Here is a 13,746-nt window from a genome sequence, read left to right as displayed (position 1 = left end):
CTGTATCACATTTTCTCTCTTCTGTCTCATTTCCTCTCTGTCTCCATTCGTGTCCTAATACACTTTCAATAGAACACGTTTCAGTCACGGTAAGATGTGGAACGGAATCTCGTTACACGGTTACAGCCGATTCATGGTTCAGCACAAACTCCGGACTGGAATACGGATTGGTAAGTGGACCGGCCCTGTCCGTCCGATATCTGATGAGTGAGTGGCTTCGATATCTGACCCGATACCGATATAAGATCGGATTGGGACACCATTTCCCCATTGTTAATGCTGACCTAATACACACCCAAGGCAAGGACCATTTCCTGAATCATAATAATGTGGTCTCTATAGCCCTACACTGAGAATGTTTTCGGTTCTGCTCGGATCATCCGTGAAGCAAAGTCCAAAAAAACGCCACAGAGCTAAAGACCAGCAGGGGACAGAGTGGCCCTTGTTGCTGTGCTCCACAGACTATTTTTAAGCACCTGAACCAGACCGCCACAAAACCACTCTCGCTCTGGCCAGGGAAAATGTGCCTCAGGTCCACAGGAAATGTGCCCACCATGCCGCCCCCCTCCACCCATAACACCTCCATATGCCATTTAACCCAGAACAGCACAACAGCGAGGTACAAAAAACCCTTTCGTCCAGTCAGCGGTGGAGTCACCAACAAGGTGAGGCTGTAAATGCTCTCGGCCTGGACTCACAGCTCCAGCTATTTACAAAGATGTTTCATTTCCATCAGATTTATTACATATTTTTTACTAAAAAAAAACGTGTGTGGATTATTGGGAACCAGTCGCTTTCTGACAGCAAGGAACAGCACAAAATTTTAGTGTTTTCCCACATCTTCCACTGTCCACAGGAAAAATACTCCACATCACCTCATGAACAGAAGCAGGTGGCCAGAGTTAAAGGAGCGCATGGTTCTGACATCACAGTCACGATTAGAGACGTCTGTTCACATTATATTTCAAAGATTACATTCATAGATTATGAAAAATATGCAAAGTGTGTATACATTAAACTCATAACAAAATGCAAATCATTATAAATTATATATATCAAATATTTTTATAAAGAATAAACCTTAAGTGCCCTTTAAACGGCCATTTTCTCTTCTCCTTACTGCCATGATGATCATCCAGTGTCAAATATAATTGAAAAAAATGTTTATATCTTTCATAATTTGTCTGCTTTTGTTTATATGTGCCATTTAAGAGCAGATATATTCTTTTGTACTGTTTACTGAGGTTAACAATGATCATAATTCCGTTAGAAAACTCTGTGTCACACAGCGTCCGGTTACAACAACATATTACACACGGCTAAAGGCAGAGGAAACCCAGTGTTCACAGAATAAACAGGAGACTCTGAACAGAGAGGAGCAGAGAAAATGAGTCTGGGTTTTCTGTTATTCTGGAATGTTTTTAAAATTGTTTCAGTGTTTGTTGATTACATTACGCTTCAACATTCAACTCTGTTACTGAGATTATAGCTTCAAAATATATTCATTTTTATTATTTAGTGAAAAATGTTTATCATGATATTGACAGTGACGTGATTTCAAGCCTAGCATCTTTTACTGAGTAATGTATAATATAGAAACAGTAGTAACAGGTTTCAGTACACACACACACACACACACACATACACACACATACATATATTTGAGCATTTTCTGGTTATTACATAAACAACATGAATATTCAGAGTCAGACTGGAGGACCAGAGAAAATCCCATGCTGTGTTTTCATTGCCCGAAGCCTTGAGCCTTTAGAGTCAAACACATCCGGCCAAGACTCAGCGGGGCATGAGAAACAAACACGGAAAACTAAACATATTCCCTGTTTAATGTTCTCTGGTCACAGTTTTATCAGTACGAGGGTAAAGATCAGCACTTCCTGTCCCATCTCTGTGACTTTAGAGCCTTTTCCTCCATCAGAAAACACACACTGATCTTCCTGAGGCTTCATTCCTGGAAAATGCATAGAACTGAAAAGCAAGTTTAAACTTCAAATATAAATGGCAGCCTCCTCAGGAGGGAGAAAAAAAAAGCCATCGATTTCCTCAAGCTCTAGACGAGCAATCATCCATTTCTGAGCAGTCAATCAACACGTTTTAAGGGCATCAGACAGAGATGCGGTGTCTGATCACTCGGCACTTGGCGTTGGGCCTGGGAAAGCACTGTGCTTTAAGCAGAGAGACTTTAGAAGGTTTTGTATTGATTAGAGAGAGTTCTGTCTCCTCCAAATCCACCCTCATCTCAGACACACTGCGGAAATTCACGGATCCACCTTAACAGCCTAATGGCTTAATGGCTGCTTCAGTTCAGTGCAAACCAAAGTAAAAACACTGACCATAAACTAAAGATTTTTTCCTTTTTATTTCCCCCAAAGTCCTTGCTATTTCTGATTAAAGAACCAGTACAGGGACATTTTTCTCACTTTCTGGAAACAGAGCCCGATTTAAAGGGTGAATTTGTTGCTTTTGTGTTTATTGTTCTGACATCGCATTCACAACAGTGTAGACCTGAATATTCATAATGACAGTCATTTACATATATCAGTCTTAAAGAAGCCATACTCTCCCTCTTCTTCACAGTGGAACACAGTGCGGGTTCTTAATGAAACGTCTGTGACCTGCTTTGGTCCAAGCCCCACAGCAGTGTTCTCTCCCTGTGTAAACAGCCCTGTTCAGAACGCCCGCTTTCAGCACCTGTTCCTTTAAATGATAATGAGCTGCTCGCTGTTCACCCCGACCCTGAGTGCACAGCAGTGAGGAGCGAGGAGCAGAAGCTCTGGTTTTTAGCTGTTTTTGCTCTGTTCTCGTTCTTCTCCGTTTTCTCTGTTTTTACTCAGTGCTCTTATTTCTCCGCACTCGTTGTGTCTGTTTTGATGCGTTTAACCTCGTTCTTAAAAAACGTGGATCCAGCGCTGTGATTAGACAGACTCAGACAAGGGGGCAGGGCAATTATACAGTCTCAATTTCAATTTTTTTTCAAATTTTTTTGAAGGTCTCTCTCTCTGCTGCTGTTTTATATTGAGGAAAAGGAGAAGAAGGGAGAAAGGAAGGTGTTTTCCTCTCCTCCGCTGTCACATCACTGTCAGCCTCTTTGCCTCACCTGTCAGAGACACGGCCGCCAGTCGGATGCTATCGAAAATATCCGGACAGAAAAAAAAACCTTGGGTATCAGACGAGTGTCAGAGAGAGGTTTAAACGGCCGTCTCCAACACAAAAGAAGAGAATCAGCAACACACACACACACACACACACACACACACACACACACACACACAAACACAGAGAGAGACACTTTTCTGAATTACCTTCTGAGTCACTGACATTTTACCTCACACATTCTCTCTGTCTCTCTGTCTCTCTCTCTCTCTCTCTCACACACACACACACACACACACACACAAACAGCCACAAGGCGGAAATCTCCCTGGCATTTAACTCACAATAAAGCTGTCAGAATTATCATAATTCCTAAAACGTAATATAATACAGTAAATAAACCTTTACTGAATTTCAGATAAAGTCTCAAAGAGAAGTGAAGGGAAAAAAAGACAGAAGAGACATAGACAAAAGAGAAAAGAAAGACAATACAGAAAAGAAATAGACGAGAAAAGGGAAGAGAAGATAGACAGAAGTGAAGAGAAAGGAAGAGAAAAGGACAGAAGAGAAGAAATGAGAAGGGAGATGAGACGAGGTGAGGACAGAACAGAGAAAAAGATGAGAACTGTAATTTTACGGATTTGATGATTTTCATGCGATTTAGAAATATATTTACAGCAGGCGCTGGGTATGGAAATGTTTCTGAGGGAGCTACAGTTCAAAGAGCCTGGTTTCAATAAAGTGATGGATGCAGCGGAGTGACGCTGTGTTGTTAGATTTCCTGTAGCATGTTTATTAAAGCTCTGTTTTATTGCACACAGCCTTTTTCCACCAGTGAGAACACACACAGCTTCAGGAATCAGTCTGAGCTCCTCATTTTCACTCCAGTAGCAGTAGGGGAAGAGAGAGAGAGAGAGAGAGAGAGAGAGAGAGAGAGAGAGAGAGAGAGAGAGAGAGAGAGAGAGAGTCTCTATAGGACACGGTGCTGTCTGAGAAATGGACAAATGTTGAACTCTTTCTCTCTGTGCTTCTTTTCTTTTATTATTTCTTTTTCCTCTTCCACTGTCTGTCACCATTATATCTTCATTCTCTCTTTCCTTTCTCTCCATTGTCTCCCACCTTTCCTTTCTTCTCTCTCTCTCACTCACTCTCTCTGCTTTTGTACTTAGGTTCTCTGTTCTTTCTTTCACACCTTTCTACTTTCTCTTTTTTTCTCACTTATTTCTCTATTGCTATTTGTTTGCTTGTTTCTTGCAGTTTTCCTAACATTTCCACTTTTCTTTCATTCATCCTCCGCTCTCCTCTTCCCTCTTCTTTCTCTGCTTGTTTCTTAGTTTCTCTCTCTCTCTCTCTCTCTCTACAGTAATGTGGTGGTGCTTGTTGTATCCAGAATAAACAGGATGCCCATTAAATCTGTTCTGTAGAGCAGCAGCGGTGGAGCTTTATTAGTGGAGGAGGAAAGTCAGCCTTTATTTAACTCTCTATCAGTCGACTCTCTTTGATAAGAGCACTATGGACACACACACACACACACGAGCCTGGGGGATTTGTTAATGACACACACACACACACGAGCCCGGGGGTTTGTTAGTGACACACTCACACACACACACACGCCGTGTGGTGGTGGGCTGTGGTTTGAAGTACTCAGACACTGAAGGAAATGGAGTTGTGTGGCTTTGGGGCAACAGTAAACACATCAGCGCTGGAAAGTGATGAGCTGAAGACCTGCTGCTAACTTTCTCTGACGTGAAGACATGTCTCTGTTTCACAGCACACACACTCTCTCTCTCTCTCTCTCTCTCACACACACACACACACACACACACACACACACACACACACACACACACACACACAATTCTGAGTTCATACTTTGAGTGGGGTCTGAGACTTGAGTCTGTGTGAAGGCTTGAGTTTATAGAATTTGAGTCTGAGTTGGCCTTGAATCTCTGGGTTGAATTTTGAGTCTCTGAGGTGAGTCTGAATCTCAAGTCTCTGGGGTGAGTCTCGAATCTCTGGGTTGAGTATAAGTCTCAAGTATCTGGGGTGAGTCTCAAATCTCTGGGGTGAATTTTGAGTCTCTGGGGTGAGTCTGAGTCTTGAGTCTCTGGGGTGTATCTGAGTCTTGAGTCTCTGGGGTGAGTATAAGTCTCGAGTCTCTGGGGTGAGTCTGAGTCTCGAGTCTCTGGAGTGAGTCTTAATCACTGGGGTGAGTCTCGAGTCTCCATAAAGTGAGACTGAGTTGAGTCTTGAGGCTCCGATGTGTGAGTTAACGCTGGCTGAATAAGTGCTTATACCTGTGTAATTACACTAACAAAACCTGGCCTGGAGAGTTTGGGAGAGATGTTCACAACTGAAATATTAAAATCATCTTTAAAAAATGAAAGAAAATTAAATGTTACATGGTATCTACCCTTTAACTTCATAGAAGGGGGTGTGTATTATATTAGGATGGAGCTTAGTACTCGAGCAGTTCGGAGGATTTAAGGACATCCAAACAGTTCAGCCATTAGAGAATCAAACACTCGGCTCTGTTTGGACACTTGGGTCTGTGCGTTTGCTTTAGTCTGACAGATGTTGATACTGTAAGTATGGGCTTCAGTTAACGTAATACATCTAAAATACTCACAGTAAACACAGCCAGAGCTAATTCACAATAGTAAACATTAACACCTGAGAAAAACAGCATTCAGAAGCAACACAAAATGGAAACGAATTGCATCATATTAAGTTTAACGCAACAAGGGTTTGTGACTGTGTCCATCTGGTTGTTTTCCACAGACACTTAAAAAACATCAGTACAAACCTTATATATTTATTAGCAGACATCAATTCTCTAGTGTTAAGTCAAGTTTTCATAATATATTACATACATCATTTGATTGCATCTCTCTGTCAGTAAACACTGGTCTCTGCTTCTAAATGAGAGTTCTTCACTTTGTTTTTCTGCTGATTCTCCAGCTCTGACCTTCATCTAAAGCAGGATAAGGATAAGGAAATATTCAGAGCACGTGTTCAATAAAGGTATAAAATATAAATGGTCACACCCGTACAAAAAGCATTACATGTCCACTGTGTATAATGTAAATACCTGCAAACTATATTTGCTCAGACAATGATGATGATGTTGATGATGATTATGATTACTATTATTTTTAAAACTAGTAACTAAGCTCGAGATGCTCCGATTACTAAATCCAGATTACTAAGCTTTTAGGAACATTGCTGTTATCATTTTTTACATCCTGATAGCTATGAATAAATCATATGTTCTGAAAAAACAAAGAATAAACACAGTCCTGCTGCTGCTGTGGATAATGAAAACAACCTGTCCAGTCTTTTTATTTGGACCGACTGAAATGATTGGACACCCTACTTGCTCATCTACGAACACCATATGACCTGGCCTCAGGTGCCTGTGCGCTCTGCAGTCTGCATGTGTATATATACACACACGCACACATTCCTGAAAGCTAGTTAGCTAGCTGCAAAAGAAGGGCAGAGAAAGTTCTACCGCTGCTTACAACAGCTCACGACAGAAGCAGTAGTAAACTTTGCTGAGCTCCTCTCTCTCACACACTCGCTCTCTTCAGGGGACTCCTCCAGCTGTAGTCCGGCATGGGCTCGGTGTAGTTTGGGTTAGGACATGGGCTATAAGTTGGACCCATGAATAGCCTTCACAGATAAATGTGTGCAACTCCATAACTCTCTGTATATGGGGTCCACATGGGCCCAACGTGGGTAAATAGTCTTAATTAAGAGCGATGTTGTGTTTTCAGGTGGGCCGTCCAGAAGAAACAATGTTTACCACATCCTTGACCCATCACAGACCCTGGAGGGCATACACATGTGGCGCCAACATTTAACTACTGACAGAACTTGCTGGTACCCAGCTGGGCTGCACATATGGGGCACACATGGGTGTGCTGGCAGCGCTTCGAATCATCCACCAGCCATACCTGCTCTGTGGTGGGCTTGAGGTTATAGGAGCAGGGTGAAAGGGGATGACAAAGTATGCAGAGCAACAGCTGGACTACAGCCCAAAGTGCTCCTGTATGGTCATTGTTGCTGAGAGAACAGACAGTGAGTGTAGAAACGAGGAGGACTTTAACGTTATGGCTGATCAGTGCATGTTCTCAGCTGTAAATAAATTAAAACCATTGATCCTGTAACTTAACCTTGATTTCTCAGTCAGGGCTCACACAGTATCCCTCATCTCCTCGTGGACTCACCTCATCTTCCTCTGTAGCTATGGCAACATTGTTAAACCTTGGTGCGCTGCATCTGTGACAACAAAAGCTTTATTCCACAAACTCTTTCCCTACGGCGAACGCATTGTGTCTGATGGACACTTCACATTTCTGTCCGAGGGTCTGGACATGGCCATGGCAACGTCCCCACACCAATGAAGAGAGACCTGAGCAGCTGTGTGATTAATAGGGACTGAAAGTTAGTGTTGTATTCTGTTGAGTTGTATTAGATGGCAGACTGAAGGTTAGTGCTGGATTGTCTTGAATTGCCAGCTGAAGGTTAGTGTATTGGATTGAATTGCAGCGGAACATAGATTTGTTTCAAGGTAAGACACTCATGCCTTAGGTATTCAGGCAGCTTCGTGGTTTCTTTCCCTATCACATATTTCCATCTTCTTATCAAGCTAAAGACTGGCCTAAGTGCTCCCTAAGGGGGAACAATACCAAACAATTAAGGACTCCACTGAATTTAAATGGGGCTTTATGGATATCTAGAGATGATCAAAGTATATCAAATTATTAATAAACTTTCCAGCTATTCTCAAGTGTTAAGCACAACGTGGACATGAAATACTGGGCTCTTTTTGGGTTTCCTGAGCAGCTTTATGTAGACAAGCCAAAATAAATGATACCCTTTATTTATATGGGGCAACACAAGGAGCAGATATGTATTAAGCCCCTTAAAAAGACTTTTGTGTGAGAGTAGTGCTTCACATTAAAGCAACCCACCCCCCCCCCCCCCCCCCCACAATTCCTAGGACAGTACAGTTAAAGTAATATACAACCTAATCTTACCTAGTGTTGCTTTAAGGATGTGTCTGAATGTCAATCAAAAAATAAATAAAAAAAGCTAATGTTGGTTTTAATAACTTACACAGTTTTAACGTCAAAACCTCAAATAACTAACTTCACAAATTCAATGCTCTACTCATGGGGTTATAACCCAAGTCATAAGTTAAGGTAACATTAACTGGTGTTTAACGTGTCCCTTTACGAACTGTGTACATTTAATACATGTTTTATAAATGTTGATGTATCAGCATTTGCAGTTAAGTGTGTGAAAATATGATCAGATATCATCCATAACCAACAATTCCCATATCCCCAGGAGGTGTTTCCGATAGAATGCCTAAGTACAAGTTGTTGTGTTTTTTTTTTTTAAATATAAGTGAACACTTTGCTGTTTCCATGCGCAGCTACAAATGAAACACCCCCTATCCGAGCAGAAGGCATTTATTTTAAATGATCTTTCTTGTCTTGGACTTTGCTTTGAATGTGTCTGTGACAAAGCAGTGTCTTTGAACTTTCAGTCATCTGCTCACATCTGTCAGCACTGAGACCGAAACCGAGAGCGAGACTCTGGATGTGTTTGATTCACAGGCTTCACAAACACCTCTTAAGTCCAAGTGGGGTTCTACACACAGCTGAGACCAAGAGGGAATCAACACAGACAGGTGCTGCTGCAAACAACACAACACAGTGCTCAAGAAACATCCTAGAATCAAGTATGCAAAAAGAAAAAAAAACAAAAAAACAACAACAACCACATTTACTTCCTTTATCCCAAATCAGCTGACACAGGCTCAGTGTCTGAACTTTGATTCTTTAGATTTGCGCTAGCGCGAAAATGCTAATCCAACTAGAAATAATGGAAGCTCATACCAAAAACCTGTTAGCATGTTGCTAACATATGTACATCATCAAAAAGCTCATCTCAAACTGCATGAAGTCTTCACTAATCTCTAACAGACTTCAGTATGAGGTTTCTGACATTATATCACACAGGTATAAACAGGGGCAAATGTGTGTCATGTAAACAAAAAAAGCCTGGATTATTCTTCTGTGTTGTCCATTTTAGATAGCAGCATTTTAGGCTATACAGGTTTGGAACAAGTTGACAGGATAAAGAACAAAATATACACCCAGAATTAATGAACAAATTGTGCTCCCATGCTGTTATTATCCTAAAATATCCTCAAATGCTACGTTTGCTAATTAAGATTCTTAAGCTCTACCTTAATACTGATGAAACAGTGTCTCCTGTTTCTCCTAAGGAATTTTAGGATAATTGTTATTACGTCTCCTGAGCCATTAGAGGGTAGACTATGAGCAATGAAATGTTCATTTGGGAAGTTCTCAACTTTAAAAATAAGTTAATGGAAATAGATTTTTTCCAAGTCATTTAAGATCATTTTACTTGTTCATTCATTGTACAGTCTCCACACAATATAAAAGGACAGTCTCTGAGGTCAGATAACATAGAAACAATATTAAATTACAATATATAATATAATATAATATAATATAATGCAAAATGAAACTACAGACTACTCCGAACAACTCCAGGGCCTTTAACTTTTCTTTTCCAAGCACAGCTTCATATACTGCATCATAATTCTGAGACTACAGCAACTGAACTTCTCCCAAAATTCAGCACATTTGCAGCTTCTGTCCTCCGGGACACGCACAACTGCAAGGCAATGAACTCCGGACAATGACTGGGCTAAAGACGCCCCAAAATAATGGAACCATCTGGACAGGGGTCACTTTCCTCCTCCATTTCAGCACCCATGCTTCCACACACACTGTATGGAGACAAAGTGGGGGAGAGTAGAGTGTAACAGACTCTTAACACTGAGCTGTTGGCTCTGAAAAGCAGAGCTACAATTCTGCAGCTCACTACGCTCTCAATATTCTGCCGTATTAAATTTACATAACACTGCCAAGTGTCAGTGTGCAGTGGTGTTAAACCTGAGTGGTATCTTTAACACAATTCAGAGCCTCGTTAACCTCATTCACTTTCAAAGAACAGTCTCTGGATGGAGCATTGTGAAATTTTCAGGGCTCAAAATGATCACAGGTTGTCGACGTTATCGGTTAATCTCGTTAATCCATGCTTTAGAAGGATAAAGTGAGGACGTCTGGTTCTGTTCACCACCACTGTTAACAATTCTGACTCAGTTCCTCTAGAACCAAAGCAAAGCCATCTCCATCACTTTGTTTACACTTCATTTCCTCCTGTGATTCTTCTTCGCCTTTTTGAAACGGCCACTATACTGACACCTAGTGGCCTGGATGTGTCCGATATTCAGTACTGAACCCGTCGTAAACACGACCAAACCCATTTGGGAGACCCACTCGTCTGAATAAAGTGGTTGAATCAGTGGCTACGCTGCGGTTTGGTTATTCATCTCATGTGAGTTACACTTGAAAGGAACAGAAGTAAAAACGAAAAATTATTACTTTCATAAAAACTGCTTTCTATATTTGGTGGTAAAAATGACTGAAGGCAACTTTAATTATTTAGAACTTGAGGTAATATTGATGGATTTCACCTTCTCTGAAACAAACTTAAACATCAATTATGCAAGAAAACTTTACAGAGTCTAGACACAAACACATGTCCTGCTGATGTATTTGCATGTGCATGTGTGTGTGTGTGTGTGTGTGTTTGTGTGTGTGTGTGTGTCACATGCATAAAATAAAAGATGCTGCAATCTGCTGTAACCTGCAGCCCCTCGACCTCCTGTGAGAGAGACTCTAACAGGTGAAGTTATTGTTCGTGTTCAAAGCCATAAACAACTGCATTTGCCGCCTCTTTAAAGAGTTGTTTCACATTTTTCCATCCAGCTGCTCCGGTCCACTGCGGGGAGACTCAAACACAAACGCACTGACTCTGTCCAGTCGTGTGTGTGTGAGTGTATGTGTGTGTGTTTGTGTGTGTATGTGGAGAACGTTCCGTCTCCCCACAAGGTTGACGCTATTATGCTTAATGACCTGACAAGTCCTATTGTGTTAAATGAGATTGGATATGTCAGCGGCTAACAGCGGTACACTGACACAAAGCTGCTTCCACACACTCCACACACACACACTGCTCACACTCACAATGCTGAAAATCCCCCACAAAAAAAATTAAATTGTGGTAATGGTGCGGAAAGTGTAACTTTTCTACAAAGCAAACAGGATTCAATTATACAGCGCAACACTACAACAGTCATCGCCTGGCGATCTCAAATCTGACTGAACAGGATGCGCAGGAGCAGCTGCACATGAGTCCAATGTCAGAAGGTCACAATACCGGTATAAAGCCCACTTCCCAGTGCTGCTGTGGAGCAGTACCCTCCAGAGCTATGTATCCATCACCAGCACCTTATTTTGGTAATTCTCACAAAGCTGAATGCCATCAAATCCTCACAGAGATGTTCTGTATTAGTACTAGTCTGGTATAAACCTTCCCTGTTCAGTGTAAAGACTGTTATCACCGTGAAGGAGGAGTACAATCCAAATACAAAGACATAAACCAAGTAAATATGTAGTAACAGTGCGAATGAGGAATATTAGCTGTATCTAGGTTGGTGTAGTGTAGTGTGTAACACTGCTGCCCTCAACACGACAGACCAGGGTTCAGTGCCCTGCCTGGGTAATCGAGTCCTCGGCCAATGTTACAATCTCAGACCTCTGTAACGTGACTACAGTAGTAATTCTCACTGGAAAAGTGGGTTTGCCATTTGCTGGAAATGTAAATTTGCCAGCTACAACATCTCCTACGTTTCTGTGACTTAAAACAACAGCAGAACCATATTCAATGTTTCATGACAGTGTTTATATCCTAAATAGATGCTACATCAAGGAGAAGAACCCCCCAATGATTGCAGATGTTTTATAAGATCACAAGCTTTACATTAAAATGCACGGAGAACCGTTTTTCATGAATATGATTTTTAAAGTCCACACTGTCCAATCCAAATCAAAGCATTATATTTAACAACTGACCAATTACAAACCTTTGAGAAACAGACCTAGGCCTAGAGCGATGCTCCGTGGATTTGAATAATGCATTATATTCCACACAAATATTATTAGTTACTCTACAGCTGTGGTAGAATAATTAAAATTAACGTGAACTTGTAATAGATGGCTTTAGAAGTTATTATAGAGCACTACAGAAAAGTGATACCTCCCTCAGAGCACTACTATAGATCTCTAATGGAAGGGGATATAAATAAAGCGAATAAATGTATTAAATGAATCAAAGCCCAAAAGCAGACATTGATAAAGAGCTATGAGACCCTTCAGTCCAATTACACCATCAAAATCAATCACCGAGGCAGATTTAATAAAGTTATAAAGCATTATTTAAAGCCCAGTGAGTCCGTCTGTCAACGCCATGAAATACACTGTGACAGCGCCACCCTGTGGCGGATGAAATCACCGCTCTGAACTCGCTCTGGACACTGAACTGCGGACACCGTATACATTCTGCATTCTGGAGGTGAAACTGAATTTTAAAGCCATTTTTAAACCTTCACCGTCAACACACTGTAATGTCAATTCATCTGCAAGTGCACTGCGCATGCGCGAACAAAACATACAAAAACAAACTGCGAATAACCTCAGAAATCCAAAGCACAGCGAATAACACGCGCTTTAAAAGTGATTTAGCTCAGAAACAAACTTGGACAGCGCGCACAAGAGCCACGTTTTCATCCGTAAACACTGCGTTTTGTCAGGATTTTGATGCTCACCCGCAACGCCAGAATTAAACTAAAACAAGAGGAGGAATGAAAACAGAGAGAGAGAGAGAGCGAGAGAGATGGAGGTCACTCACCTGAGAAAGAGTGCGAGTATTCCTGTTCATCAGGAGAGGTGGAGGAGGAGGAGGAGGAGAACAGAAAGAGGGACAGAGGAATAGGGAGAGAGTAAAATCCCACTGAGAGCACGCGGAGGAGTGTGTGTGTGTGTGTCTGTGTGTGTGTGCACGAAGAGGTGGAGGAAGAGCTTCAGACCGAGAGAGAGAGAGAGAGAGAGAGAGAGAGAGCGGGAGGAGGGAGGGGTACAAAAAGAGAGCCTGTGCTGTGCGGATGAGAGAGCTGGAGACTATGGAACAGAGAGAGAGAGAGAGAGAGAGAGAGAGAGAGAGAGAAGCGTTTATGAAGAACAGGGAAAGAAAAAAGACAAAAAGTGAAAGAAAGGTGAATGTGTCCAAATGAGAGAAAAGAGTAAAGAGGGAAAACTAAAATATATATAAATAAATAAACGAAAACGAGACCAAATGAAATATTGGCAGAAAGAGAAATCGAGAAAGTCTTTGTGAAGGGGGTACAAAAGAGATGTGAGAGAATTAATGAGAAAGAGAGAGAGGTGAAGAAGGGAGAACTAAAAGTATAGGAGCAAGTGGGAGAATAGGCATGAGAATTTGAGACAGAAAGAAATGAGAGAGAAGGAGAATATGAGAGGGAGACATTAGAATGGGACAGAGAAATTGAGAGAGAAAGAGGGATGACAATGGTTGAGAGGGAGGGAGAAAGTAAGTGTGTGTGTGTGTGTGTGTGTGTGTTAGAGAGAGAGAAAGAGATGAGAATGGTTGAGAGGGAGGGAG

General features: G+C 41.5%; 1 protein-coding gene across 2 annotated transcripts in view; it reads right to left on the bottom strand.

Annotated features, from left to right (window-relative positions):
- The window catches only part of sema5a (sema domain, seven thrombospondin repeats (type 1 and type 1-like), transmembrane domain (TM) and short cytoplasmic domain, (semaphorin) 5A), a 158,113-nt gene extending 145,007 nt beyond the window's left edge, over window positions 1–13,106 (bottom strand). For both annotated transcript variants that reach the window (XR_010803866.1, XM_066676508.1), the window contains exon 1: window positions 12,976–13,106. The gene's annotated coding sequence lies outside the window, so the exon portion shown is untranslated. The remainder of the gene's footprint in view (window positions 1–12,975) is intronic.
- Between the last annotated feature and the right edge of the window lie 640 nt (window positions 13,107–13,746).

The sequence above is a fragment of the Hoplias malabaricus genome, chromosome 1 (assembly GCF_029633855.1).
Source record: "Hoplias malabaricus isolate fHopMal1 chromosome 1, fHopMal1.hap1, whole genome shotgun sequence".
Taxonomy (NCBI): Eukaryota; Metazoa; Chordata; class Actinopteri; order Characiformes; family Erythrinidae; genus Hoplias; species Hoplias malabaricus.
This window is presented reverse-complemented; position numbering and strand designations above follow the sequence as displayed.